The sequence below is a fragment of the Danio rerio genome, chromosome 9 (genome assembly GCF_052040795.2).
Source record: "Danio rerio strain M-AB ecotype USA chromosome 9, GRCz13ab, whole genome shotgun sequence".
Classification (NCBI taxonomy): domain Eukaryota; kingdom Metazoa; phylum Chordata; class Actinopteri; order Cypriniformes; family Danionidae; genus Danio; species Danio rerio.
The window spans coordinates 48,655,001-48,674,312 of record NC_141029.1 but is presented as its reverse complement, the minus strand read 5'-3'; the positions used below and the strand labels follow the sequence as shown (position 1 = coordinate 48,674,312).

General features: G+C 38.4%; 1 protein-coding gene across 4 annotated transcripts in view; it reads left to right on the top strand.

Moving 5' to 3' along the window:
• Nucleotides 1-9,357: 9,357 nt before the first annotated feature.
• Nucleotides 9,358-19,312, top strand: part of si:ch73-193i22.1 — a 37,720-nt gene continuing 27,765 nt past the window's right edge. The window contains exons 1-3 of one of the 4 annotated variants that reach the window (XM_087265873.1): nt 9,358-9,513; nt 13,417-14,100; nt 14,180-14,324. The gene's annotated coding sequence lies outside the window, so the exon portion shown is untranslated. 4 annotated transcript variants of the gene reach the window in all.

Below are 19,312 nucleotides of genomic sequence, written 5' to 3'. Positions count from 1 at the left end.
CTTTCCAAGGTCACCAACCGGAATATCAAAGAATTCCCTGCACTGCCAGTGGAGCTGGTCTATGTATAAACATCCTGAAAGTCCATGTTCTTGTGCCACACTAAATATGACATTTATTCCCTCTAAAAATAAACCCATGTGTGTGTGTGTGTGTGTGTGTGTGTGTGTGTGTGTGTGTGTGTGTGTGTGTGTGTGTGTGTGTGTGTGTGTGTGTGTGTGTGTGTGTGTGAGAAACTCTCTAAAGTCTTCAGCGAAGTTTTCCATAATTAGAAATTTCCTCATCCAAACATTAGACAAAGAGTTTAGGGCAGAAAGCTGAGGGTTGTCCAAATTGGCATCAAGGTAAAAGGACACCTGTTTCGTGCTACCGATACACGAGGCAGGAGAGCATCAGGAAAAAATGGCTTTTACACTTTTCCACTGTTAACAAGCTTCCTGCATTTGACCCATGGGTAAGTTTTGGGATTTCCAGGCGGAGGTTGTACAACTTAGCGAAGGATGAAGTCTGAGCCACCTCGGATTGGTCTGTGAGGTAATGTCTGACAAGTTGGTCCCTCAACACCATCTCTAAACTTCCTTTCTCTCAACACACCAGAATCTGGCAGCGCTTTTTCCACAAGGAAGTATATATATATACAGAATCAATGGCGAATAAGCATTACAGATTTTATTTCTCACCACCATCAGGGCCAGCTCTTCATGTCGTGTTTTACAGCAGCTTGGGTTAGTTATTATTAGGCCCAGACGACTTTTATTCAGATTTTCAGTGTTGATTTTGAGAGAACATCAGCTGTTTTCTCCAAAATGGTTTTAACAACCTAAAATGTGTTAAACGGATCTTAAAATAGTGTGTTTTTTTCTTCTAGGGGTACTGTAGATTCTGCTTGCGCCTAGTTATCTGGCTATATACAGCAGGCTTTGTAATATTCCATGGGCGAAACAATAAATAATCTTGTCTGTGTCTTCATCTTTGTTCTATTTTAGGCGATCTCTACAACTAACTTGCAGATTTAATTTTACACTCCATTTGCCCTCTGAAACTTTCCTCCCAGATCATGATATGTGGACATCATTCTCTCTCCGCATTCTCCATGTTTCATTAATTATCCGGCCCCCACCACACAGTAATTTGTTTGGCACCGGTGAACTGCAGCCAGTCAACTGAAAGGGTTGAACCCTTGGCTTTGCCAAGATACACAGTCTCCTCTTTGTGTCCAGATATAAATAATTGCATTGAGTGTGGAGAACTGCCTGGACATCTTCCCTTTGGGTTTCTAGAAAGAGTGACAGCAGAGACCAGAGAGATTTATTTAGGGCTGGAGTCTGAGTGCCACCTGGAGGATTAAGTCCAGGAAGGATGCAGGTCTGGACATTTGTTTTTGGAGTTTAAATATATAGATAATCCAAAAATAATTGTTGTTAATTTAGTCCACCCCTATGCATTCAATGTGATTTTCCTTCAGTTGAATATTAATAAGAATTTTTTAGATGAAACTGTGATACTTGGTTCCTCGTAAAATCTAGTCAACGGCTATACCAGCATTTAGAAAAAGCTAAAAAAAAAAAAAGACATACTGTGGTCACACTTTATTTTGATGGTCCATTTGTTGAATTCAAGTTACATTGCATCTACATACCAACTAATTCTCATTAGATTAGAAGTAGACTGTTAGGTTGGGCTTAGCGTTAGCATAAGTTGACATGTACTTGCAAAGTTTCTTATAGTCAGTTGAATGTCTGTATCTGTATCACACTTAAAGAGCCCATTTTATACATGAAATAGGGTCATATGTTGGTTGTAAGGGTCTCCAACAACAGTCTAATATGCATGCAAGGTCAAAAAACACTTTCATGGTCTTATAATCTGCATTTATTTTTACCTAATTATTCCAGCAACTCCTGTATGAATCGTCCAGTGATTCATTTTTTCCTAAACCCCTCCTTAGCGCGAACCTAATCTGCGCTGATTGGACCGATGACAGTCTGTTGCCATTGGTCGACTGCCTTCAGTTAGAGAGTGAAATGCCCAACAGCTAATCAGCAATATAAAAGTAATCACAGTTCATACACGCTCGATAGTGTAGGCGTGGATTTTAGCTGCCAGTGGGTCAATGTAAATACAGTCGATGGACTTGAAAATACAGACGACTAACTATTTTCTTGGGCAAAAACTGTTGAGGAGATCTCCTTGCTTGTCTCACTCTGCTCTTTTCACAGACACACACACACACACACACACATTGCCCTCGTCCGCGCGCACACACACACAAAAACACACACACACATCCGGACGACAACGCGCGCGCACACAAACACACACACATACCTCCGGACGACAGCGCACGCACACACACACTACCCTCGTCCACGGAGCTCCGTAAACAAAGCAGCACGCGTCACGTTTTTAACGTGACTTTGCACGCGATAAGAGAATATAGCCAGTTAACCTGATACAGGTTTTTTTGATATACGCGGTTACAAGTAACAAATCACAACTATATACATTTGCAAGCTCGAGTCAACGAGGCAACAACTTTAATCGCACGTACTTACACTTGAGAAATGGAGGAAGAAACCCATCCTGACGTCCATCAGTAAGTTACTCTTTACTGATCCTTCCTTTAACAAACGCTGATGAAGTATTCTTTGTAGCATGTAGTTTCCAGTAGTTTCCAACTGCTTGGCTATAATGCTGAGGTTTCATCTTTGGGTAGAGACTCGATAATATCCATCTGCAGTGTGACTTCAATCAACCGGCTTGTTTGTGTGTGTGTGTTTGTGGGTGTGTGTGTGTGTCTCTGTTTCTGTGTCAGAGGGCGGGGCCTCAGGTTTCAAATCTCCCGGGTTTGCGCGTACATGTGAATAACTTGGTTTCGTTCGTAAGTCATGGCGAAACACCTAATGACTCGGTATCAAGGCGACTTGTTTGAAGCACTATGAGTCGACTCTTTTATAGATGAATCAACCGTTTTAAACACTGTATTCTTACAGATTTAAGCCTTAGCTGGATACTTCACTTCACTTTGAGCTGTGTTAAACACTACATGGAGGGGAATTTTCAAAAACCCATAATATGGGCTCTTTAACAATATTAAGTGTCGATATTTTGTGTAGGGGAAAAGGAGCGAGGACTCAAGTGCAGTAAAAAAAAAGTGGTATTTATTTATTATAAAATTAAATTAAAGGCAAACCAAACTACCCCAAGGGGGGAAACATTAATAAAACAAATGAACAACAAACAAACTTGACTGGGCAGGCTGGCTGGCAGGAATTAAGACTGGAAACCACGACAGGACAGGGGAATAAACGACGACGAACTGACACAGGACAGCAGACATGAGGAGAATATAAGCAGAAATAATTAACTCAAACAGGTGAACATGATAAACTAATGATGGGTTAACAAGGAGGGTGGGACAAGACAATAGACGGGAGAGCACATGACACAAGAACATCACAAGCCATGTGCTCACCTAAAATGGGACAAGAACATGCAGCCAATGAGAGAACACATAAACTGCATGTTCACAATAAAGCACAATACTGAAGCACGCGGCCACAGTGTAAACACAGAGCCACGTGCTTAGACAACACAAACATAAACAGACGCAAGACATGAGCACACGATAAATGAAAACATCTTACCATGGGCTCACACATATGCAACCTGAGACACTGAGAATGAAACAGCGAAATGCTGACAGAACAAAACACAAACACGAGTACAAGAGTGCGTGTCCCAAGCACGCACAGAACCTGCGCGCCCGCCCGTGATGCACTCATTCAGCCAGTAAATTGAAGTGCGTAATGATGGACACTTCACGCACTCAACGACCGCAGGTTTGCTAGCATAGTGGAAGGGGCGAAGCGATCGGACGCACATCTTGGATAACTTATTTTTGGATGATGAAAGCAAAATTTTTCTACGAGAGTGATTATAGCACCTTCTGATGGTGAATGCAGCAATACTCACGGCAGTTATTTAATAGATTGGTCATTTATTTCACTGATTTGGCAACTGTCAAGCGTCATCAGGGAAGCAGTTTGAATTTCCGCTTAGTAAAAAGACATTTGCTCCATTTGGGACGACACTACATACATATACTATGCTGTTCAGTGTGCATGAGTGCATAGTTTGCTATTTGAGACACAACTACACACAATAACAGAAAACGGGTGCTTGACCTAAGAAAACTTGAGCCAAGCACAACATACAGGACAAGACAGAGCTAGTGTGTGGACTCTGCCACTAAAACAAGAATTTGCAAGACCAGCGTGGCAGAACCCTGACACTAAGCAGAGAGTCTACTGACACTTAAATGGACCATCCAAATAAAGTGTTACCCATACTCAAAAAAAATGAAAACCCACGGCTCCTGATGATGCAATTTTATGAACAGACTATCATAAGACAAACTAAACTATATTGTAGCCACTGGTTTTATGGTAAAACTTTTTGATTTTGTTTTTCTGCTTCACTTTCGTCAATTGCTGAAGTTTGTTCCTTGCCACTGGCTTGCTCGGTTTGAGACTTGTGGAGCTGCGTATTGATGGATTTGGATTTTGAATAAATAAACCACACTGAACTGAACTAAACTGACCTTCAACTCTGAAAACTGGACTAACAGAGTTTTAATTTACTAGAACTTCTATGTTAAGCTGCTTTGACACAATCTACATTGTAAAAGCGCTACAGAAATAAAGATGAATCGAATTTAATTTTGTTTGTCACAATTTATTCTATTAAATAATGGTATGCTATTATCAACCCAAACTCATTCTGGAAACGTAGCCCCGCGGACGTTTCTGGAGACTGCGATTTACGTGGCCGGAGGTACATAAAGGCCGCGTTTGTTTTTTTTCGAGCGAACGCTGCGGGGCTGTGTGGCGCCGCTCCGCCCCTCCTCTTCGCATTCGCCGGCCGACGGCTCACCTCTGAGTGGAGGGCTTTCCCGACGCAATCAGTTTGTCCGCCTAGCTCACAGCGTTGCGTCGGCGGAGCGGAGGCCCCGGACGAGGAGGAGGAGGAGCCGGCCGCAGTGGACGACGACCGGGATCAAGTCCGGGGAACAGCAGGTTCCGGAAATCAGGTGAGACAAAAAACGGAATCCAAAAAATGAGGGCGAGAACGCGGCGGGATCCGAAAACGCGGTCGAAATCGAAGATGAGGGCTTTTGCTTTTTTTTCTTTTTTTTCCCAATCGGGCGGCTTTTCGTGCGAGAACGGCGCGGGCGCAAACGCCGCGCGCTCCCGAGAGGCGCCGGCCTGAGACGCGAAAAAGCGCGCACAGCGGCCTCTCGCGGATCCGCGAAAACCAAAAAACGCTCGAATACGTACCTCCCGGGATGTAAATCACGGTCCGCAGAAACGTCCCCGGGGCTACGTTTCCACAATGAGCCCGGGTTGGCTATTATGAATGCGCCTGACACAGATGTGTGGGCTTGACAAAACAACTGTAGAAAACACACTCTTTCATCTCTCTGACACCGACACTTGCATCAAACTTTCTTACAATCACTCCATATCTCTATAAATATCTCTATAAATATGATCACTAACAGTTCCTCTGTATAATTAGAGTGTCTTTTGTGTATTGCCTTGTGTATCGTTTTGGACAAAAGCATCTGCTAAATGACTAAATGTAAATGCATTGCCTGCCTATTATTAAGATATTAATTGTATATTAGTAGCTAAAAACATATGATCTTATTTTACACCCCTAACCCTATCCAAAGCCTAAATCTAACTACTACCTTACTAATTATTAATAAGTGGCTAATTAGCAGTTCATTAAGCTAATGGTGTTAATCAATGCTTTGTTAAGAGCATGAATTGTGACTTAAAATAAAGTGTTACCATATGCACTCTAAAAAGGGGTAATAACTTTGCTTTTTTGCGTTACTTACCTATTGGATAAACCTAAGGGTACATAAATGAAGAGCAAGTGTTCGTTCTTGGATAGGGCTGGACTGGGACAAAAATAAATAAAAAAATCGGCTCTGGCATTTTGGGACAGAGCGGCCCACTACATCAATCAAAATGCTCCCCATCTGTGCACTCCATTGAATATGTTTACCAACTCCTATTCTGTAAAAGCACAAAAGCCGTATATAGAAAATAATGAAAGTTGACCAATTAAAAACTAAACAAAAATTATTTATTATTTTAATAAAATAATAATCCACACTGGAATTCCATCTTGTGTGTGCCTGTGTGTTTTCAGGGAGCCTATATTAAATAACGAACTTAACAAAAACTGCCTGCTGACACACACAGTTAACATTTATTAATCATTTATTCATTCATTTTCTTGTCGACATGGTCCCTTTATTAATCCAGGGTCACCACAGCGGAATGAACTGCCAACTTATCCAGCAAGATTTATGCAGCGGATGCCCTTCCAGCCGCAACTCATCTCTGGGAAACACACACACACACACACACACACACACACACACACACACACACACACACACACACACACACACACACACACACACACACACACACACACACACACACACACACACACACACACACACACACACACACACACACACACACACACACACACACACACACACACACACACACACACACACACACACACGCTACGGACAATTTAGCCTACCCAGTTCACCTGTACCGCATGTCTTTGGACTGTGGGGGAAACCGGAGCACCCGGAGGAAACCCACGCGAAGGCAGGGAGAACATGCAAACTCCACACAGAAGCACCAACTGAGCCGAGGTTCGAACCAGCGACCCAGCGACCTTCTTGCTGTGAGGCGACAGCACTACCTACTGCGCCACTGCCTCGCCCATTTATTAATCAAATAAAGTTAAATAATAAAAGCAATGTATCAGAGACCCCTAAAAATGTTTAACTCAACAATGAAACATCAAACAGCTTAAAGATTGTACACAGTCAATGAAATGAACTTAAACAATTAAAAAATGCAACAAATATTTGTTTGGGCCCGAACTACAAAACTAAATGTACAAAAAAAATTGTATTAGTTTTGCTCAAGTTGCACACTAGTTTGGTCATGTATAAATCTCATTATAAATATTGTAACTATAAGGTTAAATCATGCTGACGATCCAAAACAAAATATCAAGAAATCTCATGCGATTGTCTTCTGACTGAGTGCATCTTAAAATACATGAATGACACTCCTCATAGAGCTTAAACTTTTTCTTTCATATACGTCCTTTCATACTCAAGCGAATGCATCAGACCAGAAACGCAAGGTCATGCGTCAAGTTTCGCTAGTTGCCGCGGTACAAAGTTCAAGCTTGGTGAACTCTGACCTGCGAAATTGCATCACTTGACTGTGTGAGACCAATCGAGAACCAAAACATGACCTCTCTGGACAGAAATTTAAAACAGAGCAAATCGCTTGCTTTTTTAAATGTCTAATCATCTTGTTTAATCCCACCACTTTTTGCAGTGTCGTACCACAGAATTTGCACACACAAACTCAACTCAAACTACAGAGCGCAAGTTTGTGATTGGGTTAGCCCAATGTCAATAAAGAAATGATCCAATGGGCTGCAGTTTCATGTCACATGTGCTGGTCTGTTCAGAAAACAAACATCTGCTAAGTGTTTCATGGGCCGATCAGATCATAAAAAGATGATCAGCCTGGCCCAAAAAGTATGTTGGCCCAGCGGAAACTGCCTGGTCTGCCAGATGGCCAGTCTGCCCCTGTTCTTGGATAAACCGTTTCTTTAGGGTCAGTTCACGTTTGACTTTTAACTTTTCAGTATAAGGTTTGATCCAAATTTTAGTTAATTCTGGCCAAGAACTAACAGTCCACTTTTTATTTGCACACTATGTCCGTCCAAATGTAATAAGTACAGCCTATTTTATAATCAACTAAACATGTATTTTACGTACTAATCAGTGCCTCAGTTTTTCAGTGAGGGTTTTGGGGTCAATAAATGTTTTCGTGAAGACTTCAGATTGAAAGAAGTCTACGTTCATCCAGAAAACATTATACATCCAGAAATACTCTAAGTTTTGAAAATCTGTTTTCTATTTTGACATATTTTAAGATACCATTTCTTCCTGTGATAGCAAAACTGGACTTTTAGCATCATTAATTTAGTCTTAATAGCCGCATGTCTCACTCAAAATCATTATTTTGTTTTCTGAGTTGGTGCAGAAACATTGTAATTTATTTTCATCATTTTAATCAGTCACTGTATTTGTCCTTCTCTTCTTTGTCTTCATTTTCATAATCTTCTTTGTCTTCACTTTAGTCGTCTTCTTTGTCATGATCATTTTCATCTTGGTCTTCCTCTTTATTGTCTTTGTCTTCATTTTCATCATATTCTTGTGATTTTCTTTGTCAATTTTAGTTGTCTTCATTCGTGTTTGTCAAATTTGACTATGATCGTCTTCCTCTTCTTTCTCTTCATCTTTATTTCATTTTAGTTGTTTTCTTTGTCTTCATTGTTATGGTGATGTTCATTTTTATTTTCATTTTTCATCGTATCTTTGTCTTATTTTAGTTATCTTTGTCTAGCTTCAACTTCATATTTGTCATCTTCATCATCTTCTTAATCTTTATTTTCAGCTTCATTTTTAATGTCTTCTTCACCATTGTTTTAGGTATTCTTTGTCTTAATTTTAGTACTCACCTTTGTCTTTCTCTGCCTCCATCTTCCTTTTCATCCTGTTCTTCATCTTTATTTTAGTTGTCTTTGTTTTTGTCTTCATCTTCAACATCTTCATCATTGTCATCTTTGCATTCATCGTCATCTTCCTCTTCTTTGTCTTTGTCATTTTTATCATCTTTTTCACCTTCATTTTGGTCATCTTTTTTTTCCGTCTTATTCATTATTGTCATGTTCATCTTGGTCTTCCTAATATTTGTCTTCCTTGTCATCATCTTTGTCTTTATCTATCTTCATTGTTATTTCTTCCTCTTCTTTATCTTAGTCTTCAGGTTCAGTTTCCTCATCTTCAGCTTCATTTTCAACCCAGACTCATTCTGAAAACTTACTTCTATATACATTTCTGAAGGCTGCGAAATATGTCCCAAAGGGTACGTATTTTTGCAGTTTAGATTTTCACAAAACCATGAGAGGCCGCTGTGTACGCTTTTTCAGATCTCAAATTTCTCTTGCGAGTGGCAATTTACGCATAAACCCACCAGACTGTTTAACTGACTTAATGACTGACCCACCCTCAACTGACCCACCCTCCTCCTTCCCTAAACCAAACCAGTTTTATTTATTGACACACCCACCCACTTCCCTAAACAAACAAGCAATGTCTGATTTTTACCACACTTACAGGTTTTACCACATTCTCACCCTGTTATTTACTTACTCATTTTATTTTTTAGATTCTGTTTTTGTCTTACCTGCTTTCTGGGACAGTTCTTCACTGGACTTGAACCCCGTCATCGTGATCAACTCCTCTCTGCATCTCAAGTCCGCCGACAAACATGACAAGCTAACGGGATGAACTGGTTTCAGCGGTTAGCACAAAAAAATTAAACGTACCTCTGACTACATAGTTCACGGTCTCCAAAAACGTATAAAGGACTACGTTTCAAAATGAGCCTATGTTGTTTGTTTTTCTTATCTTCTTTATCTTCATTTTAGTTGTTTTTCTTTCTTCATTTTAGTTGTTTGTCTTAGTCTTCATCTTCTCTCCATTTTAGTTGTCTTAGTCTTTGTCTTGTTCATCATAGTTTTACTAGTTTCATCTTCACTTTAGTCTATTTTGTCTTCTTTGTTATAATTTCAGCCAGTCTTTCCCTTGCGAGCTGCTAGAGAACACTCCCTGAGTCATTTACCCAAATTACAAATCCCATCATGCCCTGCAGTCATACACCGTTTTTTTATTAGATAACCTCATCTTTAATTACATGGATTATTTATTCAGCATTCACACACACACACACACATACAGTGCTGAGTCTTTTTTACAGTAGGGTAAATTGCAAAGTTTTTTCGTTGTTTTGCTCTGTCATGTTTTGACCCTTTGTTTGTTTAACTTGATTGTTTGCCACCTGTCTCGACCCTCTCGCCTTTCCTTTTGGTTACGATTTGGATTATCTTTATATGACTGCTTGCTCCTGTTTCGATCCTCGCTTGCCTGGAAGCTAGAGTAAAACTGCATTTGGATCCAACCCTTTTCATATCTCATATCTCTAGCATTACACTTCAGCCAATCTCAATTCTCTTTCCCCTTCCCCTGGAAACAGAATGTGAAAAAGAAGGGCTTCGAAATTTATGCCTACCGTTATGTCATCGCAATATCTTATTACATATGAGATCAATAATCGCTACTGCTCCAGCTGCAATATTTTTTGGTATTTATCTTCAGGAAATCACTGAAGTTAATGATATCATGTTATCATAACGATATAATGTGGCAATAAGATCGGAACTGTACTGTAGTATTACACTGTGGCCGAATTTATCTATGTAAACACACAAAAACAACATTAACATTATACCAGACACTGTAAAAAGCTCATTTCCAGCCACTTGACTTTTCTGACAGATAGTTTGAGTGTTATATGTGAAAGTTTGTTATGGCACTGCTATACAAGAGATTATTATGGAATATAGATAGCCGAATTTAGCTTTTTTTTATCATTTTTAATTCCGCCAAAATGTAAATCCTATAAAAGACCTCAAATTATTGAATAGCTAACCTAAAAGAAATATTTATCAGCACATAAACAAGTACAGCAGAAAACAACAATTCATGCTTAAATGCTACAGCTGATATCGCCAAATTGCAGACTGGCTGTCTCATGTTTTTGACAGCTAGACTGACAGCCCCTTTTCCTTACTCAAATGCGCAGTGGTGATAAGAAACTAAAAAGCGGCCCAGTTCAAGAGTCATTCCTCCCATCCGGATTTTGAACCGAGCCCAGATCATTAACAGCCCCCATATGTCTCCACATCTACCGTACAGTGAAACTTAAGAGAGGAAATACTTGTATGTAATAAAAGGAGCCATAGACCAGCTATCAATCTGACTCCAGGGAAAACTGGAACCATGTTGCCTGAGTTTTAATGTTGGTTTGACATGGAGAGAGAGATATGTGAACAAATAAATAAGGATGCATTAGTTTTATGAAAAAGGAACTTGAGACATTGAGAATGCTACAAAGGATTACTGCTTTAAATAAATGCTGTTCATTTGAACTATTCATCAAACAATCTGAAAAAATGTAACAATTTCCACAAAAGTATTTAGCAGCACAACTATAGTCAACAATGATAATATTGTTATTATTTTAATTATAATTATTATTATAATTATTATATTATTATATTATTATAATTAATAATAATAATAATACCAACAACAACATGCGGACGACGCAAACCAAAAAAAAGATGATAGAAATCCTCACTTATTATTGATACGTACTCCTATATACATTTATGGAGAGCACGAAATGCGTTCCAGGGCGTAAGTTTTTTTGGAGTTTTTGTTTTTGCAAATCTACCAGAGGCTGCTGTGTACAATTGCTCAGATCTCAATTTTTTCTTGCGAGTGCCATTCGTGCCTGCTGTTCTCGTGTAAATCCACAAGAGGCAGATGTCAACTAACTTACTGACTGACTGATTGACTGACTGACGGACGATCCAACCCATTCCCTTCTATAAACCCAAACGATGGTGTTATATACTTGTTTATTTCTTTTTTTGTCTTTTGTTTTACCTGCTTTCTGGTACTGTTTTTTGTAGTATACAAACCCCGTCATCAGTGATATAAACCACCAACTATTCCAGCATATGTTTTATGCAGCAGATGTCCTTTAACCCAGTACTGGGAAACCCCAATACATGCGCTCATTTATACACACACACTCATACACTATGACCAATTTAGTTGATCTAATTTATTTATAGTGCACACATTTGAATTGTGGGGGAACCCGGAGCATTGGAGGAAACCCACATGAACATGGGGAGAACATGCAAACTTCACACAGAAATGCCAACTGGCCCAACCAGGACTGTGCAAACCCCACATAGAAATGTCCACTGGCCCAACCAGGACTGTGCAAACTCCACACAGAAATGCCCACTGGCCCAACTGCGGCTCGAATCAGCGACCTTCTTGCTGTGAGCTGACAGTGCTAACCACTGAGCCACTGTGAGACCCATGTACTGTATTTGATAACATTAAAATAAATGTGTATTTCAGTTTTACATTTTAGTATTTTTCAGCATTCTGTTGTCTCTGCATTTCTTGGTTATATATTCAATATGGTCACTAAGTGAAATGCACTTAACGCCAAGTTGCCCTTAAAACTTGAAGGCAGCAATTAAACTTGGAGAGGGCTGGTTTGTTTTACAGTGTATTTATTATAGAATATACCTTTCTGTGTGTGTGTGTGTGTGTGTGTGTGTGTGTGTGTGTGTACAGTTATATGGGGTTTACAGGGACACAAAGTTGTAAAGTGGCATGAGCATAACTTAGGCCCAATCCTAATTCTATTTCTATACCCCTGCCCCTACTCTTTCCTTAAAAAGTTTGAAGGGGAAGGGCTTTAAAATTTACCCCTAAGAATTGAGACAGCACTACAGCACCTGGACACGTCATCATATGTCATTGCGATCTTGTGCTTCATGGGAAATCAGATGATCGTGACTGCTGTAGTTATTCCAGTTGTGTTTTTTTTGTTTTTTGCTTTTGGTATTTATCTTAAATGGAAATGCTGAAGGCATATATTATGTTATCATAACAATATAATGTGGCAATAAGATTGTAACTGTACTGTGTATTTACACCATGCCCATATTCATCTATGTAAACACACCAAAAAATGACATTACCATTATAGCAGACACTGTAAAAAGCTCATTCCCAGCCACTAGACTTTTCTGATGGCGTATTCAAGTGTCAGAGTGTTGTGGGACTGTGAGATAATATTATGGATTATAGATGGCGATATTTTAATATTTTGTTTTTATTTTAGCGTTTTTTTTTTTTAAACATGACGGTAAAATACTAATTTACTTACTATTTTAATCCTTACATTCGGGTGCAGCTATCCTGCCGTTGTAGCTGGTGTATTCTGGGAAATTTTATTACCCCTTGGTCTAGAGTGTGGTCCTGAAAACTCTCTGTTCGAAGGGGTTTCTACCCCTTCCCCTTAGCCCTACACCTTAAAGCTAAAGTGAATTGGGATATGGGGTAAGGGGAAGGGCTAAGAGGTAGAATTGGGATTGAGCCTTAGTTGTTTTCTCTAAAGTGGTTTACAGAGTCACACATCATGTCCCTGTAATTCAAAACACACACACACACACACACACACACACATAAAAAAAAATAAAAAAAAACATACTTAAGGAGGTCTTCTGAAAATCTAATTTTGCCATATGTTTCCTGAGAGGGTTGTTGTTGTTTTGTTTGTTTTTTGCATTAGAGCCAGTTGCTTGCGTGTCACTGGTTTGCTTGGTTTTGGGACTTGTGGAGCTGCGCATTGATGCATGTGCTCTTCAATGTTTGGACTTTCAGCTGTGAAAATTAAACTACACTGAACTGAACTAAACTGAAATTCAACTCTGAAAACTTTCAGTGTACTAAAACTTCTATGTTAAGCTGCTTTGAAATAAAGATGAATTAAAAAAAAATTAAAAAGTTCAAATGTTGGCAGGCCAAGAAAAAAAGAAACTACTAGCCAGCAGAAGAAAATCTTCTTTGCTGAGACCGTCAACAAGGTCCTAATGCAGATCCAGTCCGTGTGTTTGTTCAGAGGCTAACAGGATTATGCCTGCATCTCGCTAAAATGGAAAGTTTTCATAGAACCACTCCTGGAAAGTTTTCCCATCGCAAATGGCTTGTGATTGTAGCATGTGTATGTTGCCCAGCAACTCCAGATGGACGTGCATTAGGTAAATCATTTTATGCCGTGTGAAAATCCAGAATGGTGCTGAAAGGTATTTTCACAGCATTTATAGGTGTCCATCTTTCAAGCGGTTGTCTCATCGAAGCAAATTTAACAGGAGAATGTTTCCATTGCTCATGTTGGACTGTAATTGAAAGGAACAGAGAAAAGGATCATCTGGACATACCAACACCCAAGACCAAAACATGGATAGATGAGATGGTGAGCAAAGTTTTCCAGTTCTATTATAAGTGCTGTTTGAAAATCACAAGAAATAATAATGCTTCACTTTGTTTTGCAGTCCAAGAAAAGCACTGAATGTGGGGTAAACATGGTCACATTGGACTTTGTTTTACCTCACGTTACAACAGCAGAAATTTCAAAGCTGGTGTCTCTCTCCAACCCCAGAGAATCCTGAATATTTTCCAGCAGCTCAACAACAAAAAGTGAGTAAAATCTGGATTAAGCAAAGGGGTTCGCTTACAGTGTTTTCATAGAGTTGTTAATCTAGCAGAATTTAGGCACTGGATGAGAACATTACTTTTTTGAAAGCTTCAGGAGGGATGATTAAACCAACTAATAATAAGGAAATGGCTTAAAGTGTTATGCAGCACTCCCTAAAAACGTCTTAATTCATTACGAACCTTTCATGTTGAGTGCTCATTAGTTTTAAAACATCACTCTGAAATCTGTTATGTCTCAGTCTCAGACGGCATGCTGACGGTACTATTACTGACCGCCTGAGGTGAACTGCACATGAATACTGAAAAACAAGAAAATGAAAAGCCCCAGTCTGATTCTTCGACAGCATTTTTCCCCATACATATTTTATTAAACAAGCTAGGTTGATACAAAGAAAAAATCAAGAAATAAAAATCACAGAGTTTGAAATTTGTAAGTTGTAAAATAATTATTTTATAGATTGTTTTACTAAATTTGAACTTGCTTGTAGCATGTTTTGCCTTCAAAACTGCATACATTGCGCTAATAAATCTGCACAAAACTCTTTTTCGCTACAACCCACCTCAAATGAGTGTGAAAACACTCTGCAAATTAGGAAATTTTTATTTAAATTTTGCCATTCATTACTCATTTCTAGGGATGTAACAATATTGTAAATACCGTCATACCGCAATAGTAATTTTTTTCAATATTACCGTAGGCGCATGACTCAATAAATCTATATTTCTCAGAAATGTTTGCGAATGAAGCGAACAGGAGGTAGCGGGAACTACAATTCCCATCAGCCTAGGCGTGGCCATCATCCTTTGTCACTACAGATCCAGTAATGCGGAAATGGAGTGTGCTGCTAGTAGAGGGAAAGAAAAAGAGCTGGAAATGATCGGGGATTATATATATAAGTCGGGGAATACGACTAAAAACAGTCATGGGGACTGCAGAACACAGCACACTTGTTAGATTAATGCAGACATTGGCCTCGACCTCTTCGCATAGAGACCTCTATCTCACTCATGGCTTGTCCTCTCAAGTGATGGAAAGACAATGCACAACGTTACCCACTGCTGTCAACCTTAGCTAAATCATATCTCTCTGTATCAGAAACCTCAGTCCCAAATGAGAGGGTTTTTATTTCTGTTGCAGGGGACATGCCCAGAGTTCCCAGCTTTTACCAGATTATAGTTATATGATAATTTTGCTTAAAAAACCCATCTCTATCTGAGTGAGTGATTAAATGTCGAATGTGATGAGTTTTCAACAATACTAAATTGAAACTATTTTTTATATGGTTTAATAGTTTTTTGTTATTAAAATGTAAAAAAAATTGAACTTCCTGTTTCGAAACTTACAGATAGATGGCTAATTTGTATGTCATTGATATGTTCAGTGCTAAGGTAAATAAATACCTTTGGCACTTTTTTCGAGTCTTTTCGTTAGTTTTGTTTTTCCTGTAAATTATTCAATAAATACAGTACCGTGCCATTCATACCGAGGTATTACCGTACCGTGAAATTCTGATACCTTTACATCCCTACTCATTTCTCATTCAAACTTTAAGATACTCATTAACACAGGGTGAAGGAAACCAGCTATAGATTATTTTCCCCACTCTCTTGTAAAAGACTGTTTACAGCAAGCACAATAACTTTAAATATTATACAATATAGCCATCACTATGCGTGTCCACACCAGCAAACAATAACTGTCTGTTTATTTTCAGTTTATGCCTTTCTTTTTGCATTACCCTCTTGCAACCAGCAGATGTCATAAGTGTCTTGTGTTTCTAGTGCATCTGACCAGTGAATCCAGCTCGTGTAACCTCTATCTTATCACATTTTCCTCAAATCGCAATCTTTGTAGTGAAACGGAAACAGCAAATTCCTTTCTTCATCCAGCAAGCAACACAAAGATTGATTCATACATCAGTCTGCTAGCCTGGCTTGCATAGCTTGCATGCATAATTTTACCAATCTCTCCAATGGTATAACTAACTATTTTCAAGTCGTTGCCTTTAAATAATCTTTAGAAAGTGGTCCTAACATCTATAGCAGTTTCTCCACAATGTTGTCTCCAGCTTTAAATTGTGCTGGCTCTTTATATTTCTGTGGGTTCTGACCGCCTGTCAGTGATTTAATGCTAAATCGCTGAAAAAAAAAAGAAGTTTATGAAATGGATCCCTATGATATGATTTCTCTACATCTTTATTGAGGTCTTTATCATTATCATGTTTGATCTAAATGGCTCATAGGCCACATAACATGACTTAGTCTTTTTAGTACTTGTGTGTCAAACTGAATCCCCCATTAAAAGTGGAGTAGAGCTTGAAGAAACACATTTGCATGCATGTTAATACTGGAAATGATAATACATCTTACTTTTTTTTCATAATACTAAAAACAATTACCATATGGAAAAAGGGTCTTCTGTAATAGTGGTATCATCTAGTTTATGTTTTTCCCTGCCCTTTAACAACATAAAAAACATATTTGGTAGATTTACATGTAAGAAAGCAGGCATTTCATGATCAGAATAACCTGTTAAGTAGACCAGAGTTGGCGCTGTAGTCATGCCCTGAAAAATGCCATTTCAAATATGAAATAAAAGCCATCTATCATGAAATATTTCCAGCTCCAGCAGTCTTAGCGTTTCAATGGTGCATTTAGGTTTCAACATGCTGTCTAAATCATGGACATGGCACTTACATTTATCCCGCACAATGGGAGATCTGGTGTAGACTCCAGTGTTGACATAACATGTGGGAAATCTGCTGATGGTGTTAACATTGATCTAGGGTTCCTGAGGGTAATTCCTGTATATACCGTCAGGTCCAGAAGCCTTATATCTTAGAGAATATTATGAGTCTAACAGGTTGAGGGGAACATTGAACTGAATGTTGTAGTATTTGATAGAATAAAACTTGTGAGCAGGATATTTAGAATGATTTGAGATGTTGGAATTGTGCACCTTAATGATTGTCAATATGGTTTGTGACCTATAAATAAAATCCTTGGGATCCAGTACTAAATTAAACCACTTTATTAGTCAAGAGAAAAATAAGGTAAAAACAATGTGCCATACATCATCCCCAAAACCTGTTTGGTATTGATTGTTCTCCCCCCTGAATTATTAGACCCCCTGTTTATTTTTTCCCCGATTTCTGTTTAACAGTGTGAAGACTTTTTCAACACATTTCTAAACACAGTCTTAATAACTCATCTCTAATAACTAATTTATTTCATCTTTGGCATGATGACAGTAAATAATATTTTACTGTAAATTTTTCAAGACACTTCTATTAAGCTTAAAGGGACATTTAAAGGCTTAACTAGGTTAATTAGGTTAACTAGGCAGTTTAGGGTAATTAGGCAAGTTATTGTATAATGATGGTTTGTTCTGTAGACAGTGGTAAAAAAAAAATAGCTTAAAGGGGCTAATAATTTTTCACCTTAAAATGGCTTTTAAAAAATTAATAACTGCTTTTATTCTAGCTGAAATGAAACAAATAAGACTTTCTTCAGAAGAAAAAAATATTATCAGACATACTTTGAAAATTCCCTTTCTCTGTTGAGCATTATTTGGAAAATATTTTAAAAAGAAAAAAATCAAAGGGGGCTAATAATTATGACTTTAACTGTATATATTATGATTATTCATAAGATATAAACACATACACACATACATCCATACATACATACAGCTATGAGCGTGATATTGCGTTTATACAACAGTTTGACAGCATAATAAAAATGTAAATAAGTAAATAAAAAAGAAAATAAAACACACGAGGTCTCAAAAATTTGTATGAAGAACTACTTTTTTCCACCATTCATACACATCTGCAGCTGATGTCAGAACAGCAGAAACCATTACCAGTTCACAAACGTCACTTTAGAGCTAGTGTTTTAATGATTCTCTAGCGTAATGTTTAAAATGATGACGGATGATTTTGCTCACATTTTAAGATTATAAGGCTGAATGACATGAAATGCCATCAATCTACAGAAATTTACAAGTATTTCTCTACTGCAATCGGTATATCACAATAATAAAACACTGAAAAAGCCAAAGCAAAGCAAAAACTAGCAGATTACTATTGTATAAATACAACAATATAACATACAAAAGAGAGATCGATTTAAAATGTCATTTACCTGATCCATAATGATTTGATCAGCTGTAAAATACGAAAAGAAAATGCAGTTTTTCCTCCCTTAAGGACTTATTGTGCGGCCTTGTCGCCATCTTGTGATGGAACATCAACCGTCTTTGCTCTGCTAAGTTTGACAGGCTGATGGCCGCCAACGTGCTGAATCTCCGAAATGATAAATATTTAAAGTGGCACTACTCATATAAATAAACTGCATAGAATCTAAACAACTACATTCTCACCTAAAAAGCCTACAAAGTACTTTATGCTGTCCAACAGATGCAATATTTGTCAAAATGTAGTGAGTTGTTTTGTCCCTCTTTAGTCCTAGTGTGGGCAGAGTAATACACAAGGGTGAAGAGACTGCGCGAGTACTGATATTTCTTTAAAATCTCATGGCTATCAGATTCAAGAACTAGACAGAACTTAAATATATGTGTATGTATTTGTAAAATATACAAACTTTCTTGAAATCACATTCTTGAAATCACATTTTTTCTTTAATTCATTTTCTTTTCAGCTTAGTCCCTTTATTAATCGGGGGTCACCACAGCGGAATTAACCACCATACGTTAAACGCAGCGGATGCCCTTCCAGCTGGAACCCATCTCTGGGAAACATCCATACACATTCATTCACACTCATACACTATGGACAGTTAAGCCTACCCAATTCACCTATGGCCCATATCTTTGGACTGTGTGGGAAACCGGAGCGCCCGAAGGAAACCCATGCGATCGCAGGGAGAACATGCAAACTCCACACAGAAACGCCAACTGACTCAGACGAGGATTGAACCAGCGTCTTGTAATCACAATATGTGATATT